This window comes from Biomphalaria glabrata, chromosome 7 (assembly GCF_947242115.1).
Source record: "Biomphalaria glabrata chromosome 7, xgBioGlab47.1, whole genome shotgun sequence".
NCBI classification, from domain to species: domain Eukaryota; kingdom Metazoa; phylum Mollusca; class Gastropoda; family Planorbidae; genus Biomphalaria; species Biomphalaria glabrata.
The window spans coordinates 35116292-35130269 of NC_074717.1; positions in this window are offsets into that span (position 1 = coordinate 35116292).

Below are 13978 nucleotides of genomic sequence, written 5' to 3' on the forward strand. Positions count from 1 at the left end.
CTTAATCGCCTAATCTTATAAGGTAATCGGATTAAAGAATGCATTAAATAAAATAAAGGGAAAAGGAAGGAAGTTTAAGAATGATTGTGCAACACAGACTCGTTGCTAAGACTCAGAAGATTGCAACTTGAGAGGCCCTGTTTTCGCCAGCTTCGCAATTTTGTTTCTGTAGAGTTCTCTTTGCGACAAGCATTTAGTGTATACAGGGAAACATTCTCAGGACACAGGGAAGCATTCTCAGGACACCGGGAAAAGTTTTGCTCCAGATACAGACATATATTGAAGTAGTACTAAGTACTCATTATATAGCTCAAAGCTTATGAGAACTATCGACTTGCTAAATGTAGAAAATTTAAATAAAAGACAAAGACCAAATAAAATTCTAAAATTTTAAATTACAAAGACCGAAGCGTCTCAGGCTTTATTACAAGTAGACGTATGTATACATGCATGCAAAAAAAAACAACAGCAGCCTAACAAGATACTGAGAGGATGTTATGGAGTGTGTGTGTGTTTCTATGGTGACGGTGGAAAGAGGTTAGCGATTGGTTGTGAATGATGCAACATAGGTGGCAATGTCGTCGTTTGCTGTTAGTTAGAGGAGACTCCAGAACGTGAGACAGAAACGTTGTGTTATTGTAGTGAATTAGGTTTTGTCTAGTACATTTATTTGATCTTATATGAAATTGATTTGGCCTATATTATAAATCAAGTTCTATTAGTTCACAAAAGGAAGTTATCCAAGTTATTTAAAGTTTAATTAGTTAATAAGATACATTATGCCTACAACGGTTTAGTTGTCTATCAGCAGTAGTTGGTGCTACATGTCGAAAACCTGTGATAACAGAGAGACATAGAGATAGACATAGAGAGAGACATAGAGAGAGACATAGAGAGAGACATAGAGAGAGACATAGAGAGAGACATAGAGAGAGACATAGAGAGAGACATAGAGATAGACATAGAGAGAGACATAGAGAGAGACATAGAGAGAGACATAGAGAGAGACATAGAGAGAGACATAGAGAGAGACATAGAGAGAGACATAGAGATAGACATAGAGAGAGACATAGAGATAGACATAGAGAGAGACATAGAGAGAGACATAGAGAGAGACATAGAGAGAGACATAGAGAGAGACATAGAGAGAGACATAGAGAGAGACATAGAGATAGACATAGAGAGAGACATAGAGAGAGACATAGAGAGAGACATAGAGAGAGACATAGAGATAGACATAGAGAGAGACATAGAGAGAGACATAGAGAGAGACATAGAGATAGACATAGAGAGAGACATAGAGATAGACATAGAGAGAGACATAGAGAGAGACATAGAGAGAGACATAGAGAGAGACATAGAGATAGACATAGAGAGAGACATAGAGAGAGACATAGAGAGAGACATAGAGAGAGACATAGAGATAGACATAGAGAGAGACATAGAGATAGACATAGAGAGAGACATAGAGAGAGACATAGAGATAGACATAGAGAGAGACATAGAGAGAGACATAGAGATAGACATAGAGAGAGACATAGAGAGAGACATAGAGATAGACATAGAGAGAGACATAGAGAGAGACATAGAGAGAGACATAGAGATAGACATAGAGATAGACATAGAGAGAGACATAGAGAGAGACATAGAGATAGACATAGAGAGAGACATAGAGAGAGACATAGAGATAGACATAGAGAGAGACATAGAGAGAGACATAGAGAGAGACATAGAGAGAGACATAGAGATAGACATAGAGAGAGACATAGAGAGAGACATAGAGATAGACATAGAGAGAGACATAGAGAGAGACATAGAGATAGACATAGAGAGAGACATAGAGAGAGACATAGAGAGAGACATAGAGAGAGACATAGAGAGAGACATAGAGATAGACATAGAGAGAGACATAGAGAGAGACATAGAGATAGACATAGAGAGAGACATAGAGATAGACATAGAGAGAGACATAGAGATAGACATAGAGAGAGACATAGAGAGAGACATAGAGAGAGACATAGAGAGAGACATAGAGATAGACATAGAGAGAGACATAGAGATAGACATAGAGAGAGACATAGAGAGAGACATAGAGAGAGACATAGAGAGAGACATAGAGATAGACATAGAGAGAGACATAGAGAGAGACATAGAGATAGACATAGAGAGAGACATAGAGAGAGACATAGAGAGAGACATAGAGAGAGACATAGAGAGAGACATAGAGATAGCCTCTTCATCCCTATAACATTCGTATCAGTGATCTTTCTTTCTCAGTGCTTTTACAGCATGGAATCAGTTGGCCAGAAAGACCAATGACTTAGTCAAGTTTAAGTCTCTATAGAACATGATGAAATTTAAATACTCGTGTGACATAATCATCTTTATTTATTTTTATTTTTTTTGTAAGAACGTCCATAATTGATAAGACGTGCCGTGTCTATGTGGTTGTATGTGAATGTGTGTGATAAAAAACAATACTAATATCAGTTACGTGACGTCATTCAAGTTATTTAAAACATATTTTTTTTCTGGCAGTCTCATTATAACAATAACACATAACGCAAGTCTATTAGATCATCATTGGAATAAATAAATAGAAAAAAAAAAACATCAACAAAGCAGCACAAAAAACATTTTCAAACCTAGACTGAGAAAAAATCTTGGGGGACTCTTCACTCTCTGTCAACCAGCCAACCGGAAGTAGATAATAAAATGGAAAGTGAAAGAAGAAATGAAGAGAAAGATAGAAGGAGGGAAAAAGTCGGGGGGGGGGGGGGGGAAGAAAAATTCGTCAGGATTTTTTGATGACTTTTGTCTGTTTAATATCAAATAGGAGAAATTTATGTCCGAGATAGAAAGGGAATGATTTCTGCACTCCTCCCTGGCAACGTCGACAGAAAGTAAATTATATGCCCCCCCCCGCCCTCTTGTTCTTCCATCCCCCCCTCCTCCGTTTGCTAACGTGTAATGTCGTCTGAATAGCATGCTGCAGAAACAGAAAATAAGAGAGAAAGTGCGTGGTTGGATGGCGGGGGGGGGGGGGGGGGGGGGGAGGAGTCCATTTGATGGAGGGGCAATTTTTTGTGTGTGCGAGGCCAAAATGAAAAAAAAAGTGTTTTTTTTTTCAATATACGTACAGTCTGACGCACAAGATGATGGGGTGGGTGACGGTGCGTGTAAGGGGAAGCTAAAAAAAAATGTGGAGACATATAAGTTACGTAGCAGACGACATTGGAACCAAACGCATTAATACTGAAAGGAAAATAAGAAATCAGGCAAAATTAACTGGCAGTGGCAGACAGAAGAATTGCTTTTCTTTTTTTTTGGACGCTAAACGTTGTTTTGATGTTGCACATGCTAACACTGTAAGCCTAAGAGTTCAACGTCACATCTATACATCATTGTCTGTTCAACATTTTGTCTAGAACTCATTCACTTTGGTGGCTTTAACTACATCTTTAGCAACTAGTTCACAAAAATAATTTAAACACTAATAACATTTTTCTAGTGAATTCGTTTGGACGTGATATTTGTTGTTCGTCCCCTTCAGTTGCCGAGCGACTAGGGTTCGTCTCCTACAAATGGAAGAATGTCACTCACACAGCGATTCCCCTTCTCTTCACAGAGCTGAAATGAAACCTCTGCTACCTTGCGGCTAAGCCCAAACAAGAAAAAGGCTACGGCAGTCAACCCTAAGGAAAAAAAATCAGTAGGCGGTGACCCTTTGTAGAGTTTACAGTACTTAGTGCTTAACCGACGCCGCTGATCCCAAGCGGTGTCATTATCTTTTGCTTACAATAATTCATTGAGATCGTTTTGTCTAAGCCTGTATCAAAGGCTGTCTGGTCCTGTAGAATCGCCTTCAGACTATAGTCATGAAGGTCCTGGGTTCGAACCGTGCCGCTTCTGTCCTGCCAGAGGTTTGAACTAGGATGTAATTTTCTTCATTTCCGAAGGAATGTCTGATAAACCAAAACAAATACTTCTTTTTTCCCAATTAATTTTTTAAACTGCCTACTTTTACCGCTGATTTGTAGGTGAATTAAGAATTTTGTACATAATCTTACGACTGATGATACACTTAGAGAGCGTAGCTATACATTTGCTTGGCTATATATGCTTTATGAACTTGTTAAGCCAAGTCATAAATCAACACCAGAAAATATTATTTCGCCAGGAGAAAATCACAATTTATGGCCAATTTAGAATATTAGAAAACTAGGAGTCGTGTAGGTTTATTTCATAAATTGTTTGGCCTAACTGCTCAGTGTGTGACTCTCATATTTTGTAGACTGTAATAATACAAGTGAATCTTCGGGCCGAGCCCAAGTCTCAACAAAACATGTTGTGGCGCTAGTGCCTGGGCCTCTCCTCCTCTTCTGCGGGAGAACTGAACAGGCCAAATTGAAATAAACCAAAAAAAGTTCAGAAGAAAAGATAAACACATTAAAGATTTTGTCTGCTTTTTTTTTTTTTTAATGCTGCTGAGCTGCTGGACATTTAGCAGTCAATAGACGGACAAAGTGGCAAGTCTGATAAAGCTTTAAATCCAGACACAATAATTTGGTATTATTAAAAGTTGTAGCTTTCTGATGAATCGTAATACAAATGAGCATGTGACAAATATAAAAGATTTCTTATTTCGGTTTGAGTAAATATATTTGTTGGTTCTTGGATGACCACTCGGTAATAGAAGTGAAAAGACTGTGCCTAAGATAGATGTTGTTTTGTGTACTTGTGATGTCGTGTAAATAAACATATATGTGCCTCGTTGAGTTGCCTCACTTAAGTTATTACAATATTGTCATCAATACCATGTGCTAGAGATTGTAGCTAGCATAGAGATCTATCCTCTACAATGTGCTAGAGATTGTTGCTAGCATATAGATCTATCCTCTACAGTGTGCTAGAGATTGTTGCTAGCATAGAGATCCATCCTCTACAGTGTGCTAGAGATTGTTGCTAGCATAGAGATCTATCCTCTACAGTGTGCTAGAGATTGTTGCTAGCATAGAGATCTATCCTCTACAGTGTGCTAGAGATTGTTGCTAGCATAGAGATCTATCCTCTACAGTGTGCTAGAGATTGTTGCTAGCATGTAAATATTGTCAACAGCAATAACAAAATTCAATTACCTTAGAAAATTACGTCAATTGTAGCAATCAACAATAAGGTCAAACTAAACCGAATCTGGAAACTGTATTGAAGCCAAAAGTCATGCACCCATTTTTAGCCTACTTGGTAGTAGAGGTGGAGAGGTTAAATTCTTCACACAAAACAACAGAATGCATTGCGAAACAGGCCCTAGACTAGAACCCACAGGGGAAGAGACAGGTCGGAAGACCAAAGGCAAACATGAAGATCGGTAGACCAAGATGCAAAGACGGCAGGATGGACACAGCTAATGGGAATTGCCCAGAACAGAGTGCGACGGCGAAGTGCTGTTGCAGACCGTGCTCTACTGGGAGTCAAAAGAAATGTCAAGCAAGTCAACCATGTTAATGTGTTTATGTTATGTGTTTCTAATTAATATTATTTTATGCTTTATTTTATTTAAAGAAATCATAATCTTAATTCAATAAATGTTTATACTGTCGCCCATCAAGTTTTTTTTTTCGGGGGTGGGGGGGGGGGGGTTGGGAGGGAATTTTTCTTCCCCCCCCCCCGCCCGCCCAAAAAAATATGTGTGTGTGTGTGTGTGTACATAATAAATCTTTATTACATTTTGATCCTTCATTCTTTCGGAAGACGTTTATTGTACCCTAGAACAGTTTCTTCCTGGAGTTAGTGGAAAAACTGTAGACTCCCAGCAAGGGGGTCTTGGGGAACGCCGCCAAGCAGTATTTCCGGTATTGAAAGCCAACAAAATGCATATTCTGAGGTATCTACATTGCATTACCTGCTATTAAAAAGTTTTATTTAAAAAACCTTATGTACTATTCTTACTGACTTAACTCCCCGAGTCGTTCGGCGCATTGGGCGGCAAGCTGCTTCCACAAAAATCTGTCACTGGCAATGTCTGAAGCCTCTTCCCACCTGCACTGAGGACCTCCATGAAAGTGTGGCGCCAAGTTGTACTAGGATGACCTTGTTTGCGCTTTCCTCGTAATGACCTCGATGTCATCGCAACTCTTCTTGTGCGTAATTCATTTTGTCGGAGAACATGTCCCGCAAACCTCATGCGATGCTCTGTCACAACCTTACTAAGGGGTCCATTCCCAGTTCAGCATAGGATTTCCTTGATTGAGACCCGATCTCTATAACTGACTCCTAAAATCTGTCTTAGCCATCTTTGTTGAGCCACATTTAGACTGTTTCAATTTCGGCAGATGACTATTTACTGCACTTTATTAATGGAGCCCAGCCACTGGTAGAAATTTGTAACCTCTCTTGGATACGCTCTTGGAATTAGGTGACTGTAGTTTGCTTTAGATTTTATATTGAAAAGATAAGTTTATCGTCAAAATCATTTTTTGAGGGGTTTTAAACTAAAAAATCTGTGGAGATTTTTTTATTTTTTAAATTCAAAACCCAAATAGCTACGATCATATAATTTGATACTGTAGTTTGCTTTTAAAATCAACTTTGGCTATGCTCTTGGAATTTGGGGATTGTCGTTTGCATTATTTTTTTTTTTGTTTTGTTTTATAGAAGAGGGGGATTTGACTGCGAACCTCCCTGGTAAGGGGTTTTAAACTCAAAACCCCCTTAGCTGCGCTGGGGCAAGTGATGGTTTAGTATTAAAATATCACCTAAAATAAATAGAATCAAAGCAAAAAATCAGTCACTAAATTCCGATCACCTTTGCGGGGGGGATTTGAGCCCCCTCCCCCCTCCGGCTACGCCCATGCAGTGTAGCCTGAACTCTGAGCTCTATCTAGTATCGAAAACTTTAAAGATCCTTATAACAAGTAACTGTGTGTTCCGACATAAAAGTATGTTTAGTAGAGTCACATGAAGTTAATACGGAAGTAATCAATGACAATTGTGTCTGTCCTGTGTCATGGCGCACGCTAATGATTACTTCCAGAAGTATTGGTCACGATGACCTTGTTAATATAACAGAGTAAAACACTACAGTGTCACACGCAGGTTACCAATATTGTATGCGCGCAATTGTTGAAGTACACTATTAGTACTTCAATGATTAAAATAAAAGTATCAAGTTGAAAATAAAATAATATATTGGGACATTTTCAGAGACAAGCCTATCACTCCTAAACTTTCATTTGAATTATTTTAACTTTACAATTACATTCCACCCCCCCCCCCCCAAACCAATTTTCGTTACGTATTAATATTTTGTTATGATACGAAAACAAGTAAATACCCACAGGGACCGCTTACAAAACTCTTTAGCTAGAAGTCCCATACTTGTCGCTCGTAATCATCCATTAAACACAAATCTACAACACTGGGCAACATAATGGACCTCATTCACCAATCGTAAACAAACAACATTTAGTCAAGTGATTCTCTATCTCTTCTATACAAATTACGTAATACACACAGGCTGTTATGTGACAGTTTTTTTTCCGTTGTTTTATCAATATTATCACGTGGCTAAATGTTGTTTGTTTACGATTGGTGAAAGGTCCATTAATCATATTAGAACTTGCTTTAAAACTACTTAGATGCTTGTGGTAGAATTGTTATTGTAGGTCAGAATGTATTCACATCATTATTTGTAGCGTCTTCACATATATGTTTCTCTATGTCTCTATAAAACCTAGACCGTGCAGCTGTTGTTCTGACCTGACAATCTTTATCTAGTAATTCTTAGAACAATGTTTGTGTACACAAGATCGGATACCTTCTGAAGACGATGGCCAGCTGTTGTCCATGTGTACTGCTTTATTTCATTCATTTAGCACCTACTTAAACATTATTTATATTATTGGCGTTGTAACCATGGCGCTAAGGGGCTACATGCGTCAGCCCATAACTAATAGAGATCCACAGAGATCCATTGAAAGAAAAACAACGTAAAAAAACATAAACATTTCTTTTGAAAAAGTGAAATGTAACGAATTCTGACGTAATGTTATTTAGCAACCATCTTGTACTTATCGTTATTAAACTGCATTGGAATTATCTTATCTTATATAATACAGACGCTACTTCAAAAAAGAAGATCATTACGTCCTACGCATCATGCATTTAGTCATGCATATTAACCAATGACCAAAATTCTGGATTTTTTAACTGGTTTTCCTGGCTAGCTCAGGCAACCCATTCCATGCTCTAATAGCACTAGGGAAGAAGGAGTATTTGTACAAATTTGTCCTAGCATATGGGACGAGGAATGTGCCTTTATCTTTGTGTCTTTCTGAGTATTTTATTAACATTAGTTTTTGTATTTAAAGATTATGGTTCAGTGTTTTATTTATAATTGCTACTTTACTTTTAAGTCTTCTATCCTGAAGGCTTTCTACATTTAGTGATTTTACTAAAGGTGTTACTCTAGTCAAATGTGAATATTCGTTTGTTATGAATCTCACTGCTCTATTTTGTGTTTATTCCAGTTTCTTAATGTTTTCTTTAGTTGAGGTGGGTCCCAAACAGAGGATGCATATTCCATTATTGGCCTAACCAAGGTTAGGAATTATTCGGAATGTCTTCAGTTCATGTAATTGCACTGATATGAACTAGCAAGATCTAGACACATTTTCACGAACACCAAAAAATGTATCTTCTTTAATTCTTATACAAATTAATTCATTAAATAATTAAATAATAAAAACAATACATACATTTTGTATTTCAAATATATTTAATGTTCTTAATGGTCAATTGTTTCTTCTGTATAACATCTTAATGATTTTTTTTCCTTTTCCAAGAAGTAATACTTTCTCTCCCCCCCCCCCTTTTTTTTTCACTCTTTCTATAAATGTACACATATGTAATTTTGTAAACTGACATAGTGCTTATGCTAAAAAGAGATACCCAATAGGAAACAAAGTTCAGTCCAAGTACAAAGTAGTCGAGTTTAAATTTAGAACAAAACAAAAAAAAAAAAAAAAAAAAAAAAGACCTATTTTCTTAATAATTATGAGTTAAGACCATGCAATGTCTACTTCCATTATTTCGCTTCGTCTCATCTTCAATTTGATATTTCTACTTCAATTCATTTTCTCATTTCATTATTTACCTATTACATGCGTTCCCCACCCAACCCCATTTCTTCAACAAGACCATAGTAATTATTTCGTCATTTTTTTTCTCTCTCTTCTTTTTGAGCCGGATGTCAACCATTAAACTAATTTTCTCATGAGCCTCTTTTTCTTTCTTTTTTTTTTGTTTTCCAATCCGAATTTCATAGATGACCAATTTTGTGCAGATTAAAAATAAATGCGTACTGAAACGAAATACCTAAATTTATGACACGCACATTTTTTTTTGTTTCGTTTCTTACTGAATGTCCCCCCCCCCCCTTTCCCATCATTCATTTGGTCTTCCCAGCATACCTTTTTCAACTCTTCACAAGATAATGACAAAGAAAGTTGCAGCAGAGAAAATAACTTCAGTCCTTCATTAAGGCAGGAGGCTGAGGCGAGGGGAATATGGGAGAGAGAGAAGAAAAAAATACATGCGAGTGGGGGGGGGGGGACGGAGAAAAGGGAGCGAACTCCAGTGTTAATAATACCATAAGACAAGTGGCATTATTTTCTTCCCCTGACTTGCTTCATTAACTTCTTCCAACATCGACCTCATGCTAATAAGGTGATGAAAAAAAAAAAGCTTACTATTTTTTAAAAATATAAAACAAAAAGAAAAGTCCGAACAGAAAAAAAATATCTAAAAGCAAGAAGAAAAACCCAACAATATAGATCTAGGAAACAAATTGCCAGGTAGCTGTGATGTTTGTACAATAACTTTGCCTAATGAGAAAATATCAGATTTTAAAAGATCAATAGTTTGTGAATATTAACTTCAGTAACTGATCACATTTCAAAGCAGGTCTACCGAAGGTCTGATGATTAGAAGTAAACAAGTAGCTTGAAACTATGGGCAAGGAACTTCAGCACGATTTTAAAAGTTACCATATCGATCGATCGATGAACCAATCAATCCACCTATCTACCTCTTTCTATATCTATTTATCTACCTACCTCTCTCTCTCTCTCTCTCTATCTATCTATCTAGTGGTGTAGATAGGAATTGGCCATCATAAGCTCTTTGGGGGCTCCTGCATTTTGCGTAACATTTAATATTTATTGTAAAAAACACTCATTTGGGCCCCCCTGAGGAATTTCAAATTCTTTCCCCAACCTAGCTACGCCTCTGTATCTATCTATCTATCTATCTATCTATCTATCTGTCTATCTATCTATCTATCTATCTATCTATCTATCTATCTATCTATCTATCTATCTATCTATCTCCACCTCTCTATTAATTATTGTTCTTACCTCTCCTACTATTATGATGACCAGACAAAATTTTGATTTTTGATGTTGCAGTTGCTGATTTAACATCGCAAACATTTCAGAACTTGGCGCAGACAACATTCTTAATTTATGAAAATTACGACTAGTCAGTTTAATTGATCAGTCTTGACCGTTGTAAGGATTTACTAATGCGAATACTGTGGTATAGCTGAGTGCACTTCGATGCAGATACTGACACACACACACAACAGAAGTTAGGGATCAAGAAGATAGTGTCGAAGGCCATTGACAAAACTTAAAATCGTTATTAAATCATACTTTCTGATAGTGAAACAATTGTTTCATATTTATCGCTTATCTTACAAGTTATAGACTTCTAAGGCCATTGACAAAACTTAAAATCGTCATTAAATCATAATTCTGATAGTGAAACAATTGTTTCATATTTATCGCTTATCTTACAAGTTATAGACTTCTAAGCGTTCCTTCAAAACAAATATTATTAGTACATTACATCTACGCTTAACATTTTCAATACGGCTAAAAAAAAAAAAGATTTGTCTTCAATTAAAACGTTTGACCGCTTGACCTACTGACCCTGATTCCCTGTAATGCCAGCGACCATCACAGCAATTAAAAGCTGTCCATACCAGAGCGAGCCAATGGGTCGCTGCCACGGGAGAGAAATCTTCTAAATCACGCTAATTACCTCCTCTTGACAGTCCACGGCTCTGACTCAACTGGTCAATGCAAGATGCCCATTTAGAGTTTGTTATTGTCTTTAACATCTTCATTTTCTCCGAAGAGAGCTCAGATAAAAATCTGTAAGAATGCAATGGTGAAGCTCTCAAAATTTGTCAAACATTCGCTGCGTAGTGAAAAATAAATAGATCCATACTTATATATATATATATATCAGCAATAAAAGTTTGTCTGATATTGTCTAGTCTAGTTTAGATGTTGATGCGTTATAGTATTCTAGCAGTGATGCCCAAACCACGGCCCGCGGGTCCAGCACGAGATACTGTGCTATTCGGCCCCTTGGAACGTAAGCATGATGAAGCCACAGATGTTTGGTTCCATTGGACTCGATGGGTTTATGCAGAGACTCGAGACTTGCGTTGAACATTTTCATGCCAAACCCCCTGGCCCCAAAAGATTAGGCGGTATGCTAGTCTATGTATATGTGTGTAATATATAGATCATATATCCATGTGTACTAATAATGTTCTATCTATATAATTATAATGCGAATGATTCAAATCTATTTATATATGTCTGCGAATGGCGAAAGGGGAAGTCTATATGTGTCAAGTAAATCCAATCCATTGGCTCAAGTTCGATACAAGCCTAGCCAATTTGTATGTGAATAATGTAAGTCTATACGTATGACATTAGTCTATGTGTAATGACATAAATCTAAATAAACATTTCTCTTTCCTTTATTATTTTTGTAAACTACTGTATACTTTTTTTTTCTGGGAAACATTCAAAATGCTTCCAGTTAGCGGCATTTTTTCAATCGCTTACTCAGAAAAAAAAAAGCTGATTGACTAGTCACCTTCTCACTACACCGTAATGAAGTTTTAGACATTTTATACAAAGTCATTTGAAAAAAAAAATGCATCTATATAAACACGGCCTTGAGGATTCGATATCAAGACGTGTGTCCACTGATGTCCACTTTTAATAAAACGTATACACTATTTATATCAACTCACTCTGACTGGTCAAAAAGATTTGAAACATTATTTCTTTGACAGCCTATCTCTTGGATAAAGCTGAAATTTCGCACAGCTATTTCTTTTACCTGTAAAAAGAAATAATTAACCAATTAGTTCATCAGATATTGGAAATGAATTATTTTGTTTGGGTATCACGAACTAGGGAAAGATATTGTACTTGACTGAAGTGGTTGTATAAACTGAATTAGTCCCCTTTATAGGTCGCCGCTCTAAATGGAAACAAACAATATGTATATAACTACACAATCTTCTCGTCATAAGTACCTCTCAAACAGTGGGTAGACGTCCGCCCGAGGTGGCATGAGCCACGAATATGAATTCAGGTCTTTCCCCTTTTTAATTTTTTTTTTTGGTAAATGCTTTTAAAAACCAATTAGGCCTACGGTAGAATCCAGCAAGCCCCGATACCTTTTTCTTTCTTACCTCCCCCCCCCCCCCCCCCCAATGATCATAGCGTAGTGAGAAAGTTAAATGCATGAAATAGCACTAAAAAAAAACAATAGGTAAAAATATTATTAATCACACAGATTTATTGTTGGTCTAGAATAGTCTAGATCTATTACAAATTTAATTACGTGACTGTTAAAACTAATTGTACAATTACACTTCGTGTAAGCTTTGTTTTTTTTAAAAAGTATTTTTCATGTTTATCTTGTTTTGTTTTTAAAAAAAAAACGGATTTTGTATGTTTTGCTTGTTACAAGTGGATTTTAAAATTAAACACCTACTGATCCAAACTTCTCTTCTCTGCATAACTAAACCAATGTCAAACAAAACACAAAGTCTTGATATAGAAGTTTGCTTTTAATAACTGGGTGAGAACCTTTGGCTTGAAGACCACACACTGGACATTGTTTACACTAGGAAAACGAATATAAACATTTTGTGTTAAAATGACATGAAGTCCACAAACACAGGCCGTGTCTATTGGGCAGCCAAAGACTACATGAAGTGAGGAACTCAATGACAATGGTGTTAACAAAAAGAAATATATATCAAATTTAGGGTTAGTAGAGAGCATGCTTAGTTAACGCTTTAAACACTATTTAATTCAATAAAAAAAAAGAGTAGCAAGAAGTTCATGAACAATTGAAACCTAATATACAGGTATGTGACAAAAATATAACAAAACAAATGTACATATTACTTGTCGGAATCTCAGGTCAAAGAATGAGTTCACTATAACCAATAAAGGACTCACTTTAAAGACTCGAGTTTTGTGACTGTACAACGTGCAGTGAGTTGACTTTCTAGAAATATCCACTTTGGTGTCTCCCATCAATCAACTCACACACACAGTTCATGTGATGTCACAAAGTATGACACTGCCACAGATGTTAACAGTCGAACACGGTTAATCGGGTCACATTGGGTCCTAATAACAGGCTGGTACAATTAACCGGATTCGACTGTATAATATGATTTGTTACAGTACTTCAGGATTTATTCCGAATAAACGTCTGGTCCGTCAAACCAATTCCGACTGTGTATACATATATACTGAGCATGACTTGTATAGTATCAAGCGCTAATTTCGGCAATGCGGAATGATAAGTTTAAAAATATTTTCCCCCTTCAGATCTAGTCTATGGAAACAAAAAATAAATCCCTTCAGTATCTGGATCTAAATCTATACTACTGTTCTGAAGGATTTACCTAATAAACTGTATTGAATGATAATTTAGATGTACAAATCTTCTTTATGTACCGAGGTAAAATCGTGAATGTACTGGGTACACCTAAAGTGTTGTATTTAGTTATGAAGATCATTTTCTTTTCTTTTGTGGAGGAGTGATTTCACCTTCACCTAATCCATAGTGTTTTTCATTATCATTGGCC